This window comes from Hipposideros armiger, unplaced genomic scaffold, assembly GCF_001890085.2.
Source record: "Hipposideros armiger isolate ML-2016 unplaced genomic scaffold, ASM189008v1 scaffold_142, whole genome shotgun sequence".
In the NCBI taxonomy this organism is placed as follows: domain Eukaryota; kingdom Metazoa; phylum Chordata; class Mammalia; order Chiroptera; family Hipposideridae; genus Hipposideros; species Hipposideros armiger.
In genome coordinates this window covers 919,333-938,068 of record NW_017731492.1, presented here as the reverse complement: position 1 = coordinate 938,068, position 18,736 = coordinate 919,333, and the positions used below count along the sequence as shown (strand labels likewise).

At 34.1% G+C, this 18,736-nt stretch overlaps 1 protein-coding gene across 5 annotated transcripts in view; it reads right to left on the bottom strand.

The window, feature by feature from the left end:
• Positions 1–18,736, bottom strand: part of SPOCK3 (SPARC (osteonectin), cwcv and kazal like domains proteoglycan 3) — a 363,483-nt gene that overhangs the window by 54,131 nt on the left and 290,616 nt on the right. The window lies entirely within an intron of this gene.

Below are 18,736 nucleotides of genomic sequence, written 5' to 3'. Positions count from 1 at the left end.
CTACAAAGCCACAGTAATCAAAACAGTGTAGTCCTGATATGAAGATAGACACTTTCGATCAATGAATCAAAATGAAGAGTCCAGATATAAACACCTATATTTATGGTCATATAAACTCATATATTTACAGTCAATTAATTTTTGACACAGATACCAAGTCTCACACGAAACAAAAACATTTACTTAAAATGGACCATGTACCTAAATTTAAGAACTATGTAATACTATAAAGCTATTCAAAAACAGAAAGAAAAATCTAAACAGGAGTAAATCACTGCGATCTTGGGTTAGGTGCTGACTTGTTAGTCATAGATGCAGAAACACTAGCAATAAAAAAAACAACTGATAAATTAGATCTCAAAGAAGTTAAAATCGGTTGCACTGCAAAAGACATCATCAAGAATGTGTAAAGATAAGTCGTAGAAGGAGAGGAAATGTTTGCAAGCCATGTATCTGGTAACCAAAGGACTGGCAACCAGAAAACATAATGGACTCTTACAAGTCAATAATAAGATTACAAATAATCCAACCTAGACACAAAAACGACCTCCTGAAGCTGGCGCTCCACAGAAGTTCCCTTGCCCCCTCATCTTCTAGATGGTGGCCATTGGGCCTTAAGCCTCTTGAAAATCTCATGCTGTGAGGGACTTGCCCTCTCATGCAACCCTGTCCAAGTGCTGCCCCATAAAGTTTGTTTGTAACTGCCTCTTGTGGTCCTACATTTTCCCTTGATCGACCTAAAATCCCTCACACTGTCTACAACAGGTTAAGTAGATTATCCCCATTTATAACTAGAGAAACAGAGTTCCTAAACAGTAACTGAGTTGCTGAAGTGAACTCTGAATGGCTGCCAGGACAACAGCTGTTTTCTTTTCCTTCTGTACTTGCAGAGCCTGGATCTAGTTCCAAAGTTTACCTTCTCTCTCCAATATGGTAATATCTAAGTTAATTTGGTAGTGACTTGCTTCTAAACGAGCATGTGGCCCTGTTCTGACCAAAGACATGTGCTAGGGAGTTTACGCGATGGGTTTACTTGAAAAACAAAAAAAAATTAAAATAAAATAATATAAAAAGGAAAAAGCAGGCCTTTTATTCTACTAGGCATTGCCGTTTCTTCCCATGTCATGTGGAACTGTGATGTGTTTATATTTTGTTGTACTAAAGATGAAGAAGTAGAAAGATGGGCCTTTTATGACAATGTTTACTGAACTCAACAATTCAGGAGCACCAACCTCTATACATATCATGGGAGATCATAATCCCATTAGTTTATATGTAGCTCAATTGGAAGTCTAATATCCTTGCAGGGGGAATTACCCTCATTGATACACTTTACTAAATTTGCCAGTGGGAATCAAGGCATTTAAACCTAAGGTATGAAGAGGAAAACACCAAATTAGGAATATTAGTCTCCCTATGAGAATGTAATCAGATTTAACTAGATTGAACTAAGGAATAATCATTTGGCTTTGAAATGTCATTTATTCAGACGTTGTAATTTGCATTACATATTTCTTTGCTCATAAAAAGTCTAAGGTTTTCGATTATATATGACCCATGGAAAAAAAAAAGGTCACTATTATCTGACTAAAAAAGTACCTAAGCAAATAATCCATTTAATAAGAGTCTCAAATAATATTAAATTTGACCTTGCCCTGTCTTTTAGCATGGCTTCCAGTGTTTTTCTGTTATGTATGTTTTCTGACATATGAAGTGAAGGTATTGGTATTCTATTATTGTCAAATTGTTTAAATACAAATCTTGTCTTTACTTATCTTTAATATAATAACTTGTCAATAAAAAAAATCTTTCACAACTTGCAAGAAGTGACCTGTTCCCCTATAAGAATAGTCTGTGAAACAAATATTTTTACTGAGCTATATTTTGTACTTTATTTGTATGCCATCAATTATGAGAAGCACATATTTTCTCATGTAAATATTTCAAAAATTGGCTACTGAGGTGTTTTAAAAGTAACATGAATAACTTCTTAGTACCATAAAAAATAATGGTATATCATTTGTGCATCTTTGATTCAATGAAATATGATAATATAATGAACTGTCAAGTCAAAATTATCATTCATTTATTCATTCATGCATGCAAATAACAGGAAAGAGCAATCATAAAAAGAGAGAGAGAGAGAGAAAATGGCCAAACAAGTTATGCTCCCATTACTTTGTCTTTGACTGAAATTATTGTGGAGAACTCTCTCAATATATATTGAGCATAACTTTCAAGCAATTGACTAATAGGGTCAAAAGGTATGTCATCTTTTAGACTTACTAAATAACATCTTTTTTCAAGTTGTATTTGAACCTGGATTATATGAGAATGTCCCTGTCTCTAGGAACGGTGTACCTTAGTAGGAATATGGTTTTTGTCTTCACAGCTTTATTGGTTGTTTGTTTTGTTTGTTTAAATTTGTCTTCTCCTCCATTTTATAGCAACCTCTGTGTTTTAGCTAGAGCTAGGTTTTGAAGAAAACAAAAGGCCTGGCTAGAAAATCTAAATGTCTGGTCTTACTTGCCTCCAGAGATTGGATAGGGGATGATGCTAAGACCAAAACTAAAACCTTCTTAAAATTTTTGCTAGGCTCAAGAATATAAAGCATGACTTTATTTTGTTTTGTCTGTTTCTCTGTTTATCTAGAGCTTAAAGAGAAATGTGTACTTGAAGTAGTCATCAATCCCTATATTCACTCAAACTTCATCTTTTTCATGGTGTTTTCCAATTTAGCTTTTATTTTACCAACATTGGAGTTTTTCTGGAGCATGTTTCCTGAATATTCAGATTAACTTATCTGTTGTTAAATAAGTACTATTGTATTTACAGCACTTATGTTATGTACTTGGATTCTCTCGTAGCAAGTTAGACTTTATGTAAAACATGATACATTCCAATTACTTTTTGTAAAACACAACTGCCTTCAATTTCTACTAAGCTTTGCCTTTGGAAAATAAAGGGTTTCTGGTCAGTATTTGGATAAAACAACAGGAAACAAATTAAAAACAGCAAAATTTTTAAATCAGAAGAATATGTTGGACTGTAGATCATGGTCAGCTTGTTACTGAGCTATATTACTTGCTCTGAAAAGCAGAAAATCCATAGTTGAAGCAACTATATTCTCAATATATTATACTTTGTACCTGACATCCACTTCAAATCTGAGAGTGGAAATAATGGCCCTTACACGTACTTTATTTCTAATGGAGAAGAAATTATATGACAAAATGTAAATAATTCTAAGATCATATTGCTAAACACTTTTCATCTATTACAGGGCATTTCTTTTTTAGAGAAATAACTTTCAGTAGTCCATAAATGTAAGATTTAAATTTCCCCAAATTAATTGAATCTGAATTGTTTTTTACGACAAATGGCACTTTAGAAAAATACAGGCACAGTATAATTCTCAGCACTCTATTTTCCTTATTTTTGAATAATCAACTTTAGTATAAAATTTAGTATGTTTTCAGGTTTTCAAAAATCATTTATTAATATGTGCCACTGTTTTTTCCTCCCATTATAAACACTGTAGAAATGAAATGGATATTGTTTGGTTCCTTATCAACTGAAAAATACAGAGAATGATTAGTCATAGTTTAGGAATTTAGTGCCATGATATATATTTTTTCTAGAAAAATAGTTTCATATGTAAATAATTAATCTTGATTTGCCAAATTTTTCAAAATTTTCTTTGTATTCAATTAGTAAATCACATGTATTTCCAAATGTAATTTAGCTTGGATTTGTACTTTTTGTTTGACTATTTCCAGAGGGGCGGGGAATATCTATTACCAGCAATATGTAGGAATTAGATAATATTGTGTAATATTATGTGGGCAAGGATTTTCCTCAGTTATTGCTTTACACCAGGGATTCCCTAACATTATCATATTGCTTATCTCCCAAGGCACACTGATTACATTTATCATGGGGTTTAATCATTTCTAGGATAAAAAGCTTCATCCTCGACCTTGTGATAATAGAGAAGTGATTGTATTGCATTGAGGCAGTGCAAAATAAGCATTTATATGGGTGGATTACTTTTTCATTTTAATTTTAATACACTAAGAACATAAATACCTACAGAATATGGGATATCACATATACAGTGCCTCTTATTGATGAATTTACAAATAACACATTTCAACAAAGCAAGCATTTCTTTTGACCATTGATATTCACGAGTTAGACTTTTCCTAAAAGGCTGGAATTCCCACAAGGAAACTGTATCTCACTCTTAATAATAGCGGAAACATTCTGAGATGTAATGCTTTTACTGGGAGGTCTGCTCATACATCTAACATGTTTCCCTATTAAATAATATTTTTATCTGAAATATTGAAAATGTTGTGAAGGTGTTTACTTAACACAATTTTAATGAGCCAATTTAACCAATTTATTTAAGTGGTATCAGGTCTAGCTATCCTGTTTTTTAATGTAGCCAGTTTCCGAAACAAAAGAATTTTAAAGAAATGATGTACTCTCACTACACACACATACACAAGCATACACAAACACAAAAACATGAATTAATACTGTTGATATGTTATATAGTATTAAATTAACATGGCTCAATATAACCAACTGTTGTAATTTTAAGTTGTCTATTCTATTTATTTTATTTGACAATCAATGTTATTTTACGTTAGTTTCAGGTGTACAGCACAGTGGTTAAGCATTTATATAATCTATGAAGTGATATCCCTGGTAAGTCCAGTACCCATCTGGCACCCTACATACTCTTTACAACATTATTGATTATATTCCCTATACTGTATTTCACATCCTTGTGATGTTTATCCTATTTAGAGGTTAGTAGATAATCCTAAAGACCACCTTTGTAAAGAATTCAAGCATTCATAACTAGCCAGGTGGAAGACTACATTTGTACTCATTAACATTATGTTTCTTTTTGTAAATAGGGTTGAATTTGTTATGTGTTTAGGGCAAAAGGACTATTTTAAGAGCTTTTTTGTATTGTTTTCTAACTTTCTCACTTTGGAATTTTTTTATCAGTATTTTAAATTGAGTAAAGAGAGTATGATTATATTTCATTATTTAGTCATTTTGTAAAACGAATACAAACCATTTTCAAATCATGACACTCTGGAATGACCCCCTAATCTATTACTATTCCCAATACTGAAAGATTTCCTTATTGTCCCTAAGGCAGCCATTCCTCACATGCTCTGAAACAGTACCTGTGGTCTCTCTTCAGTACAAGGGTCTTGTTTCTCTTTGGAATTTAGTTTATTTGATTGCTTTGCTACTACAGCTCTCTGACGAGCTGAAGAAACATTATAAATATTTAGATTATCTGGCTTTTCCTCTATCTTCAAGTGGGTTCAACTTTATGTTGGGACTTTCTATATTCTAACTAGAAGCCTAAGTCCTGCTTTCTCATGTGAGTCTAAGAGGCTATCTTCTCTGGCATCTTTCATCCAAGTGTATTTCAAAAAGTACCTGTTCTGAGGGCCGGCCGAGTGGCTCAGTTTGTTAAGAGCTCGCTCAAAAGTTTGAGCTCTGAGCAACAGCGGTTCGATTCCCAACCTGAGCTGAGCAGCCACTCAGCTGCCAACAGGTGGCAGGATGTCTCAGCTAAAAAAAACCAAAAGTACCTGCTCTGCTAGAAAATATTAGAAGTTAGACAAGAAAAAACAAACACGTGATCAAACAACAAAAATTGGTCTAGGAAATGAATCCCTTGTTTCCAAACAAACATATGTGACCACAGAATTCTATATTCATCCTGAGAACATTTCTGATTAGAGATTTTAAGTATTTTCTTACTTTTTCTCTCCCTTTCTTCTTTATCATTCTATTACTTAGGAAAGTTGGAAATGTTTCTGTCAATCACTGCTTCTACTATGCCATTTGATTTCTCAAAAATAGTTCTATAAACACACTTTTATATTCTTTAATATCACAACTTCTTTATGAGTAGATTTGGACAGTTAATTCTTGCTGAAATAGATCTGTGAAAATTTACTGTTAATATTAATAGTATTAATATGATAATGGAAGTGTTTTTCTGTTCATTTGCTATTATATTTATGTAAGTATTGTCACTGAAAGTAAAGGTTTCTGAAGTAATTGGCTACATTAATTTGTGCCTTAGGTAAGGAAAATTCTAGATATTGAGATTCTTTCTCCCTACAGTTTAAACTTCTATTAAATATTGTTTTTAATGTCCTAAAAAATACTAGTCTATTCTATTTTCAGAACTTATTAAACCAAGGCTTATGATGTTAAAAATGACATCAGCATTTCGTTGGAAAGATTCAAGGACAAAATTTAAATAGAAGGTCCCTAAGGAAACAAAATAAAAATATCCTTTATATTTTTAAAAATATCTGTGGTAACTTTTTATATTGTGTCTTAAACTATTCAAAAGGGCCAAAAGGTAATAGCCAATGTGAAACCAGATCTTTGTTTTTCATTTACCTATATAGAAACTTTCACTCTTCCTTTCCTGTCAAATTAAATCTTAAATAATTTGTTAGCTTTCTTGTACATTGTTCTATATTTCAGCTTTAGTAAGCTATGCTTTTTGTGGATTTTAAACATTGTAGGCCCTTTTTTCTTCATCACCAGAGAAATTTCATACAATATAAATAATCTTGCAAAGAAGCCTGTTTCATTTACTGAAAACTTTGAGATGTCTTCCCAAAAAGTGTATTGTTATGTTAACTCTACCAACTTGAACATAGTGGCATTTCACTGTAAGTTGTATTCTTGGTTCTTCTGCTCTCATGTTGACTGTATCTAATAAAGAAAAATAGATGAAGAGATGATGCACTATATCCTAAAGTAGATACTCCAGATAATTATAGTACTCCTCAGTTTTTTGAGTTTTGCTTTGAGTTTAGCACAGTGTAAGATAAATATAATAAGCACACAAATATTCAAGTCCCTCCACTGAAAGCATTTCATCTCTTTTTCAGCTTTCTTTGAAATATAATAGGTAATACTTTTAATTTTGAATATCATCATACAAACATCCAAAAGTAAACAGAAAAAAAAACAGTTGGGAAAGAATAATTTATCCAATCTACATGAAAAAAATTATAAAAATTATAATTATTATTTTAGGCACAAACCAGAACATCAGATAATATTTTTTTCACATAATTGGTAACATAGTTTAAAGCCTGATATATATTTTTTCCTCATTAGCTCACTTTCCTTCACATAACTGAAACTGGTATACTGTAATGCCGTAATTAAATCATAGTAGCTTAACGCTGTAGAGTGCTAGTTTTATTTTTTAATTTATATTTTAATCAGTTTGGTGTAAATTCGTAGGTGTATGATAATTTGGAAGAGAACTTTTAGATTATCAATAACCTAACAGCACTGTAGATTTTATATTATAGATTACATATACATGAAATGTAACAATGGAGGATTTAAAGAGAAAATTGATTGTAACATGAATTTTCCACTAAATGTACACTAAAAAATGTCAGTGCAGGTAAATGCTCATAAAATTTGGTTAAATCATAAAATATAATAAGTTAAATTAATCCTTTAACTGTAGGCAAGTGGCACATTATGAGTAAGCAATTTTAGAGGGTTGGTGTATCCATAAAAGCTAATCTCACTAGACATAAATAGGCCACATTAAAATAAAAAAAACAGAAAGAAGGAAAAATATCAAGCATTTACTTACATCAAAATGAAAAACTGATGTGTCATCTTGTACTGCAAAATTCTTTGTAGTATGATGGAGAAAGTAAGGAAGATGTGTTTCTTTTTCAAGCTAGGCACTTTTCATTTACCAGTTCATAGACCATTTGGGGGGAGCTGAAGCAAGTAAAGAGTTTGTTCATTTTTATTCAGTCAGATATCTAGAATATGGAAACTTGTAAGAAAACTGACTAAATTTCCTTCTTCAGACCAATGATGTATACACATTAAAAATTTCTGAGGGATTCAATGTTTCAGAGTCTCTGGTATCTAAAAAAATTATATGTTTTAATATGATAAGATACTTGAACACACTAAATTTGAAATTCAGGGAAACCAGCAGTGCTTTTCAAGAATATGCAGACATTTATACTTGAAAGGGTGCTGTGGAGGAACAAATAGAAACTGAGATTATGGTCATTACCCATTGGTCAACTACCCTAACACTGTCTTGCATTTTGGAGAAACCAGAACAAATCTAGATGAAATTAAGCCAAAATACAAGAGAAAATTCCTAGATTTTTTTATCGTGAATCATGTTTACTATTTTTTTACACCTTGAAATTATTGAGTTGTCTGAAAAGTCATGACACATTTTTGCAATGAAAACCAGAAAAAATATGTCATGACTTTTCCTACAACCCAATATAATTCTCAGGATAATGTCAATAATCAAAGACTAGTCACCCCTGTATAGCTCAGCTTTAAGAAAGACTGATAAACAGAAATTCCTCTACATGCAACAAACAGAAAAACAACAGCAATGTCAATAAAGTTTTGATGATTCATATGTCATACACATAGTGATTCGATGATTTCTAGTTATGCAGCCAAACTTGGGAAATATTTGTATCATCTGTATTCTGTGAACATTTTCATGAAACTACTAGAATCAAATCTGGGAGCCATCTGGTGTGTAACCCAGAATCAAATAACAATCAAGTTTCCTATGAATTACACACAACAGTTCTTAAAATTAATTCAAATTATTGGATGGTAGCGTTGTTATGCAATCATTTAATATTGTGGATAGAAACCAGAACTTCAATGCTCTAGCAATTAATTATAATGAGTGCACTAATTTAAGTAGCCCTCCCTTTGATTAGTGACATTTAATTTTACATATATGTACTTCAGTTGTATATTTGGTTTACAATTTAAAATTTCAAGTTATAAACTACTGAAATACAGAGTCAAGTTTTGATTAATTAACTATTCAAATAACTGCAGCACAGATGTACCAGTACTGACTCAGGTAAGGAGGTAGAGAACTTTTATCTAACACTTGAGGAAACAAACAAACAAAAACAAACACTGACATGCCATTTCTTTCCTTTTAGGGTTTGCAGCATCCTCAATTCGTTGGCCCTAAGGCAGAGGCAATGTTTTTGGTTACAGAGTAATGTTTTAAAACGTACTCAGACAACAAATACAACACAGAAACAGTCAATAAAAATCCTTTGCTGGATGTGCTAGGAAAGCACTCAGATTTGAACTGCTTGGTGAGTGGCCATGTGCTTTGAGAGTTCCAGGCTGGATACTTCCTAAAGCAAGTACCTGACTTCAAAAACAGACAGATGATCAAAAACTACCCAACATTTGAACTCTGTTTATATCTAGTTGAATATGGCTGCACTTGCTGTCCCTTGTTGAAGTTTAAATAGGAGATGCTTGTGCCAGTGAGCACGAAGGGGATTCTGGGAGCCAGCATGGCAGACCGTGTTTGAGTCGGGCAGATGCCCAGTTCATGGGGTAATCCTTGTTCATGGGGTTAATCCTTCCCTGCATGCTATTACTTCCCCTTTTTGTCACTCTTTTGGTTCCAAGCCCAGCATCTTACTCTTTCTGTGCTATTATATGGATCATGTTGCCTATTATTTCTTGTTAGCCATTCTCTTCTAAAAGGTAGAGTAAGGGCCGGCCGAATGGCTCAGTTGGTTAAGAGCTCGCTCAAGAGTGTGAGCTCTGAGCAACAGCGGTTCGAGTCCAGCCCTAGCTGAGCAGCCGCTAAGCTGCCAATAGGTAGCAGGATGGCTCAGCTAAAAAAAAATAATAATAAATAAAATAAAAATAAAAATAAAATAAAATAAAAGGTAGAGTAAAATATGTCATGTCTTGCTCTTCTACATTTATCAAAAGCATGCACACGATTAGACTTCATGTTTTGAGGACTCGAGAAATGCTGTAAGAGGCCAACATGTTATCAAGATATTTTTTTTAATTCAAACATAATTATAGAATTAAAGTATTTTAAGTATCTAAAACATAGTCCTTGCTATTGAGGAGATAAGAATCTGACTGTGGAAGTGAGACATGTACTTTTTGAAGTAAGCCAGAGAGACAGTACAAACAATCGATATTATAGGACTGTTATCTGTCCAGCTAGCATCCTCATCAGTAAACGTTGTGTATGCATTCTGCCTGTTTCTATACATCTATTTATAAATTATGCATATGTATGTGTATGCACTTCTGTCAATCTGTATATTACATATTAAGATATAAATTGCTTCCTTTAGTAAAAACATACAGGAAATGAAATTTTAAATTTGTTTGTTATGTATTACTGTGGATTGTTTTATCCACTCTGGGCTATGTGTGCCCCATGGAGAGACCATTAATAATATAAACAATTATAGGAAAGTCATTCAACACTTGTTTTTGTCAGGGAAAGGTTCAGGGAAAGAGCAGGAAATTTAAAGATGTCTTACTGCAAACACAGGAAGAACATATAAAAAGGTATATACTCATTTATCATCTTAACTGTTTTGAAGTGTACAGTTCAGTAGTGTTAAGTACATTCACATTGTTTTGAAACAGATCTCCAGAACTTTTTATCTTGCACCACTGAAACTCTATACACATTGAACAACTTCCCACACCCCTCTTCCTTCAGGCCCTGGCGACCACCATTCCATTTTCTGTCTCTATGAATTTGGCTACTCTAAGCATCTCATGGAAATGGATTTATATCATATTTGTCTTTTTGTGACTGGCTTATTTCACTGAGCATAATGTTCAAGGCTCATCTACGTCATAGCATGTTTCAGAACCCGCTTCTTTTCTAAGGATGAATAATATTCCATTTGTATGAACCCATTTTGTTTATTCATTCATCTGCCAATGGACACTTGGGTTACTTTCACCTTTTGGCTATTGTAAATAATGTGACTATAAACATAAGTATGCAAATATCTCTTAGAAACTGTTTTCAATTCCTTTGGGTATATATCCAGAAGTGGAATTGCTAGATCATATGAAAAATCTATTTTATGTTTTTGAGGAGCTACCATACTGTTTTCTATATCAGCTACATGATTTTACATTACCACTAAAATTTTCCATTTTCCAATGTCTTCACATCATTATCAATATTTGTTATTTTCTGGGAGTTATTTTTTATTTTTTATTTTTTTACTGAAGTCATCCTAATAGATGTGAGGTGGCACCTCATTATGGCTTATTTACTGTATTTAATAATAATAAACAGATTTGAAAGGAAGTTCTATGCAATCATGTTGCAATATATGTGGGTCATGGACATTGAAGGACCTTGAATGTGAAGCTAAACAATTTGGAATTTATTTTAGGGAAAAGTTAGAGATTTTCAAGGAAAGAGGTATATAACGTATGGAAGTATTGTGTGAGACTGAATAAAGGATCAAAACATATTGTTAAAATTATAATAATTAAATTTCATGGTAGATTTTAAATAGAACGTAATTATTTTTAGAAAGTATATGGTCTGTTTCTAAATATCTGAATTATCAGAGCTACCTTTGGACTAGATGTAGGGAGGTTTCAGTTCTAACCTCAATATCTGGGATGGTTATTTACTTTTTAGTTATATATATATATATATATATATAAATTATATATATATATATATCATACATATATATATATATATCATACACACACACACACAAAATAAAGAGCTGAAATCATCTAAAAAGTCACAAATTCTCAAAAATAAAAATCCCAAATTCTATGATGTATTTAAATTTTTATCCAGTTGGATATTGAAATAGGTTGCTAGTATTTCTACAAATTAAATTGTATATATTTATTTACTCAACACACAAGATGTGACAGAAGAGGCACTAAAATAAAATTGGTGATCTGTGAAATTCAAGGACAAATGTAATATAATTAAATAAGTACTTTACTGTAAGGATGAATATAAGGCCATTTTTCTAAATTGTTTACATCAATTGTATAACATATAGGCAAAATTTAAACATTAAGCAGTGTACAAGGTTTCCTATGTGTTGTGCTCCTCATATTTAATAAACTATTCTCTTAGATAACTATATATTTTTCAAAGCTGAAACAACACTTCAAAGCCATCCAACACTAATTTGCAATGCAACAAGGCACTAAAAATGTTCCTTCAAATTTTCCCTAAGAAGTTTCAAAAGTAATTTACAGTGTGGAGTATGCAACTAAATAAAAATTATGTAGACTCCCAAAGTTATTCACCAATAGAATAAAGAGCAAAATTAGTATAAAATAAAATACTATTTCACTAAATGTAGTGACCTTTTGAAACCATATTAGGTTGAGATAGATGAAACTGCTTTTATTGCATGATTTTAACCTACAAAAAGACAATTTCATATAGCTAGACTCAATATATTTTGTATTCCTTTCTGGCATTTTAACCACTGGGAATGCACTCAACTTATACATAAATAAACCTCCCCTCCCTAAACAAGCAAACCTAGAACTGTCTTATATTAGCAAAGCACAGAATGTTAAATTCTCAATATATTTGAGTTTGTGCCTTGTGCAGATTCTTGGGGTCAGAAGAGGTTTCTGATGCTCATTATGTTTCCCAACAGTGCTTTACCATGATAATCTGCACACAGTTATGCTCAGAATAAATATGTGATTTGATTTTGAATACAAATATAATCTATTTTCAATTGTCTAAATCCCGACTTAACCAACAGATTATGTTTGGTACTATTTCCTCAGCTCTGTTCACTGAGCAGAATAATTAAGAAATACTTAAATAGTTGCAACAAATTGGATTTTCTGACTCTATTAGGAAAAGTTATAAAAGATGCATGGACTCACCATTAGCTATAATCCATTTCAAGATGTCTGTCAATAATATATCTAGGATGCCCATCCTATTTAGAATATTATATGCTATTTTGGTATAACTTAAGAATTTAATTCCTAAAAAAGGATGTTATCAAGTTATGTGTGATAGAATTATTTAAATGGGAAGGGGAGCGGGGAAGGTAGAGAGAGGCTGGAGAGTTTCAGATATAGCAAATTCACTTTCCAGTTGTAATTTCATTAGTAAAGAAGATACCACAAACTGAAGATGGTCAATAAGTCATGGACAGAACTGTCAAAAATACACAGATGACAATTTAGCAGCTGCGAAAGAGTGGACAATGTTGCTATTGATCATCAAATTACAGGACAGTTCTTTCCACTCTCACCAGCAGTATCACTGGCTCTTACACGTGCTTCTTACACATCTTTGTAAACTTCATCATCTATTATTTGAGAAGCATAGTACAATTTCTTTTAAGTTGAAAATGAGCATTCACAAAATCAAAATAAATTGAAGCTGAGTTCACAATAACAAAAAGTATACAAAAAAATGAGACGAGCTAAATGCCCCCCTCCAGGTATAAAGCAACAGTATTCTTGCCCGAAATAGCAGATCTTTATTGATATTAAAGGTTAGATGGCTCCTGATGGCTCTGAAATTTTAACCAATATTTTTCCATGCAGTGCAAACTGTTTCTTAATAAATCAGGCCAGTTACTTCTTATATGCTTTATAAAATTTTTGCCATAAGAGAAATACCTTTCTCAGTATTTTGCACACACAGGAAAAGACAGAAATGTGAGCCTTACTCTCTCAAGTCACTAGTACTACTTTTATTTAACCTTCCTTCATGCGTTAACGAGGCTTCACTATGCATCTATGATGTGCCAGAAATATCTTGCATCAAAATCTCCTGATGGGCTTATTAAAACATAGATTGTTGTACCCCTACTCCCAGAATTTCTGATAGTGTGGGTGGGTGGGGTGGGGTTGGAAATTTGCATTCCTAATCTTAAAAAGTTCCTAATAATTTCCCAGGTGATGCTGATTGCACTGGTCTAGAGATGCTTCTAGAGTTCGGAGTTGCAGAGGCAAAGGGGGAAAAGCACCTTACCTCACCCAGTTTATATTCTGGTGGAAAAGACTTGTGAGTGTATTAGAGAAAAGAGTATCACACCCATTACTGTGTCAATGACAATGCACTGAATTCAAGTCACATACACATAAAAGCAGCATTTCCCTTGGACAGCTTGATTTTTTCCAGTTCTACATGTTCATGGACAGATTCCTATGCCTGCTACACTACCAAATACAAAGCACTAACTCATCTGGAGGCCACATCTGGGCAGATTTCAAGGGTAAAGTGAATCAATCAGATGCATTGATTTCTTGTTCTGACCCTAAAATGGGTAAATGAGATCCTACTAAAGGCTCTATTTTAAAGTTTTAGGGCCGGCCGAGTGGCGCGATGGTTAAGAACTGGCTTGGGACGCCCGAGGGCCCCGGTTTGGATCCCACATGAGGGCCAGTGACACTGCCCTCTACAGCTAAGATGCTGAACAACAGCTCAACCTGGAGCTGGGCTGCCGTGAGTCGCCGGCGATGTGTAGGCTGCAGCCCCTGTGGCAGTGGGTTGCCATGGGCTACCGTGTGTAGCCAGCAGCCAGCAGCCTCAGTGAGCGGCCGTCCAGAGGCTGGCGACTGATCTGCCTCACCCAGGAAGAGCGCAATGATGGTGGCAACTTGGGCCAGTGAAGCGACATCCTCCACAACTAGACTGAAGAACAAAAGGACAGCAACTTCTCTGTTCCCCTTCCCCCAATTCCCCAGCACTGTTCTCATCCCCCAATTCACCAATAAAAATCTGAATAAATTATTTAATTAAAGTTTCAAAACTTTAGTTTCTCTCTGTCTGGTTTCACCCTTCACCCATACAGATGGCAGGCCCTCCACTCAGAGGTCAGCAGGAACTGCACTGGGCTCACCAGGGGACCAGCTTCCATACTGCTGTGCCCATGCTCAGACCAGGGAGCTGCGCTGCATTCACACGGGTGGAAGAAGCAGCCTCTACAAAATGAGCAGCACAGCTGGAAAGAAGGGGTGGCTTGTGGACACAGCCCTTTAGAGACCACATGAACCAGCTGGGAACTCCTGCTGCTCCCACTTCAATATCTCATGTGTCTGGGGTGAACCTAGGCTTTCTCTTCTTTCATTACTGGGATCCCAGCATGCCTTGGTCTCAAACCTGCCCAAGAAATAACCATACAAGTCTTGGCTATTGTGAATAGCGCTGCAATGAACATAGGGTGTATATGTTTTTTCGAATTAATGTCTTGGGTTTTTCTGGATAATATTGTATGTCAACTACTATTATATATACATATAGTCACGGGACATGGAGTAGAGTGTGGGAATGGAGTCAATGGAATTGTAATAGATAAGTATGAAATCAGGGGTGGGAGGGCAGTAGATTGGGGAGGAGGGTTGTTTCTGTATGAGGGGTGAAAAGGATACCTAGTGCATTGTTCTGTACAGCTGAAACTAATAATAATTAAAAAAAAATTTTAAAGAAGTAACCATACATAGGAGCCTCACAGGAATCCTCTTCCCTGCAGTTGAGGTAAAACTTGAGCGAAAATTTAAAAGTTGGGTTTGAATTTCCTATCATAGGTAGTTTGACTAGACTAAGGGAAAAAAAAAACCCACAAAACTTTTCTGGAGAAGTGTCAAAGCTAAAATTACTATCTTTCCTTTTATGGTTAGGAGCTCCGAACATAACGTCTTTCAAGTCATCTCTTCACATGCAGGGAAAGCGGGGTAGTTGTCTGCCAGACATGCTAACCACAGTCATTCAGGGATGTGTTGTATACGTGAGGCTTTAGCTCATTTTACCAAGTAGGAGTGATCTGTATCATCCAGTTTGTCTAATTCACATTCTCTTTCTATATATATCTTGGGACTAATAGCATGACGGAATATATTCTCTTCGACCTACAGTCCATAAATATAACTATTTATTTGTTCTACCAGGAGTAACAATTCTGTTAGCCAGCATGTTTTCTGATACGAGCATTCACAACGCTGACTTCATGATGTAATTGTGTAGCACATGGAATATATGTGTTTACTGTAGCACCTAGCACAGCACCTGTGTATGGAAGACGATTTATTTCAATTGAACGTGATTTCTTTCATTACGCCCTTTGGCCACTTCAGATCCAATGTAATGCTAAATAGATAGTAGCTAACATCTGGGAGAAAAAGTCTAGAAGGGTCAAGCGTGAACAGTCCACTCAGAGTTTGGCAGGTTCCTTAATTTACCAAAAACCTTTTGAAATCTGAGCTGTATGCGTTTGATCAGGTTCCTTGCTCTGCTACATTCCTCATGTTTCTATCTTAATATGTAATCTTTGGTCTATGTCAGCTGCTGATTCTTTCATTTAACCCGTCCTGATTTCTTCTGACCTGCCATATAATTTAATCTCTATCTTGTTTTTAATGGCTTTTGTTCATCTTTACCTCTTACCATAATATTTATGCACAGATTGCATGGCCTGTGAATTCTTGGAGGAGAAAAAAATCTACACCTTTCGCAAACCATATATGCCAATATTACCCATTATTCAATAAAATATTTTTAAGTGAATATAAAATAAAGGTAGATTTAAACTCCCTGCAAGTAGTCTGTATTAGTATGAAGTATAATATATCTGAAATGAATGGTCATCTATTTAAATTGAAAATGGAATAAGGAAGACATTTTACAAGCAGATAGAGCAGAATTACCAGTAAAGATATTGCATGAGCAAAAATATAATAATTTATTTCAAATTAAGCAAGTATGAAATATATAAGTACAATGTCTCCTCCCTATTCAATGGTGGCCTATTTTCATTACGAGCATTAATAAATGTGTATATATCTATCTATATGTCTGTATGTATACACATACTTTATAAATATATGCTATATGTATATATGTATATTATGTAGATATACACATACATATAGATGGCCAGAATTATACAAATATGAAAAATAACCACCCATATTACTTCTAACAGAGATTTATATCTTAACCACATCTACTCTGTGGGAGCAATTACTTTCTAGTACGTCAATTTGAGCTTAAAATTGCACAAATATATTTACCCTTTTTTAGTCAACGATTAAATTAAAAAAAACTGATCTGCGAGAATTCATCTAATATTTGACAAATAATACATATAACATATGATAAATAGTGACTATTTTTAGTGCTGTAACAATTATACATGCTTAATCACACATATATACTAGTAATATGAGCTTTTTAAAACAAAATTCATGCCTGTTAGAACAAACTGAAATGCAATTGTTGCTCTGAACTGGGTATTATTCTTATTGTGTCTTGGGAACACAGTAAAACTATAATTTTTCTTTGTAAAGAAAGATCACGAGGGGGATGTTGTATGTGTAATTAGCAACCAGGAGGTTTCTGATGCTAAGTAGTACATATCTTCAGAAATGGCACCAAATTTGAGAATGTCACTTTCCAAAAATACTCTAGCAAAAACCTATGTCACCAATACCAGGAGTATTTCATTTTTTTTAAATAAAGAGATTGCCAACAAAGAACATTAATGGATTAGTGTCAAGAATAAAGCATTTACTAGTATCTCTCAAAAAGAGTAAGCATAATATATTTAGACTAAGCAAGGTGGCTAGAGTTTATCTCATAAAGAGATTCTAATAAAAGTGCAATCCACTCAAGTAGGTAGCAATGTGTGACAGACTTTTCCTGTCCTCTTAAGTCAGGTTTGCTAGATGGCATATCACCGAATAAGTGGTGAAATAGAGAAAAACCAACTAGCAGTGAATATCTAGGACCCTCCAGGGAAATTATGCTTTGAATGACTCACGCCAGCACCGATGTCCACTTGGCTATGATGGTGTTGCCCACATTACAACATTTTGTTAATGCCAATCACTTCTGCCCTATGGTGAAGACATTTTCAAGTATAATCTGCCAGGAAAAGTGTCTATGGCTGAAGAAATTTAGCAATAATAGTTTCCCCTTCTCCACAAACTACCACTAGAGAAAAACATGGAACACAGGTTTAAAAAAAAAAAAAAGAGGGAGAGAGGGAGGGAGGAGAAAGAGGGGGTTTGGGGAATGATTGGGGGGGCAGAGAGAGAGAGAGAGAGAGGCTATTTTGGGGGCTATTACATACACTAGAGAGCAACTGCAGTCACCATGTAGAAATAATTTCTAGGAGTGAGAAAAACAGACTGTAAATAATGAACAAGACTATTATTAAAGTTTAAATGCTGCAAACAAAAAGGCTGTACGTCTCCTTCAATTGTATAAAATCCCCGATAGAAGAGTGCAAGCAATCTATAACCAAGCTGGTGTATATAAAAGAAGCTCATCCAATAATACAGAACAAGGAAGATAGATAATGAGGAGCAGCACAGAGGCACTTCCCAGCACACCACAGATTACTAAAAACAGACTGAGTTTATCAGACTCACATTACATCCCTCATTCTCAATGCTCACGCACATGCGCACACACTCTCAGACAAATTCAGAAAATATAGCTCCACATTTAAATTCATTGTATTACAAAACTGAACATTCTTGCATGATGTGGGTTTGGTAATTCTCAATTAACCCCTTTAGCGATAATAAAGTCTGAAATAAAATTATTATTTTGGGTATCATTACAGATAAATATTTTAATGGGAAGGGTCTCAATTGGCAGCTGTGGGGTTTGGCTACCTGGGCAAGTAGCTGGAGCAATTAATCAGCCCACTTTACCTTGAGAATGAAATAACCATTAGGATCATCCAAAAGTCATGGATATGATTCAAAGTCGACTAGGAATCTGTCTACATACAAACTTTGAAAAAATCACTAGGCAATGAATTTGGTCTCCTCTCTCTCTCTCTCTCTCTCTCTCTCTCTCTCTCTCTCTCTCTCT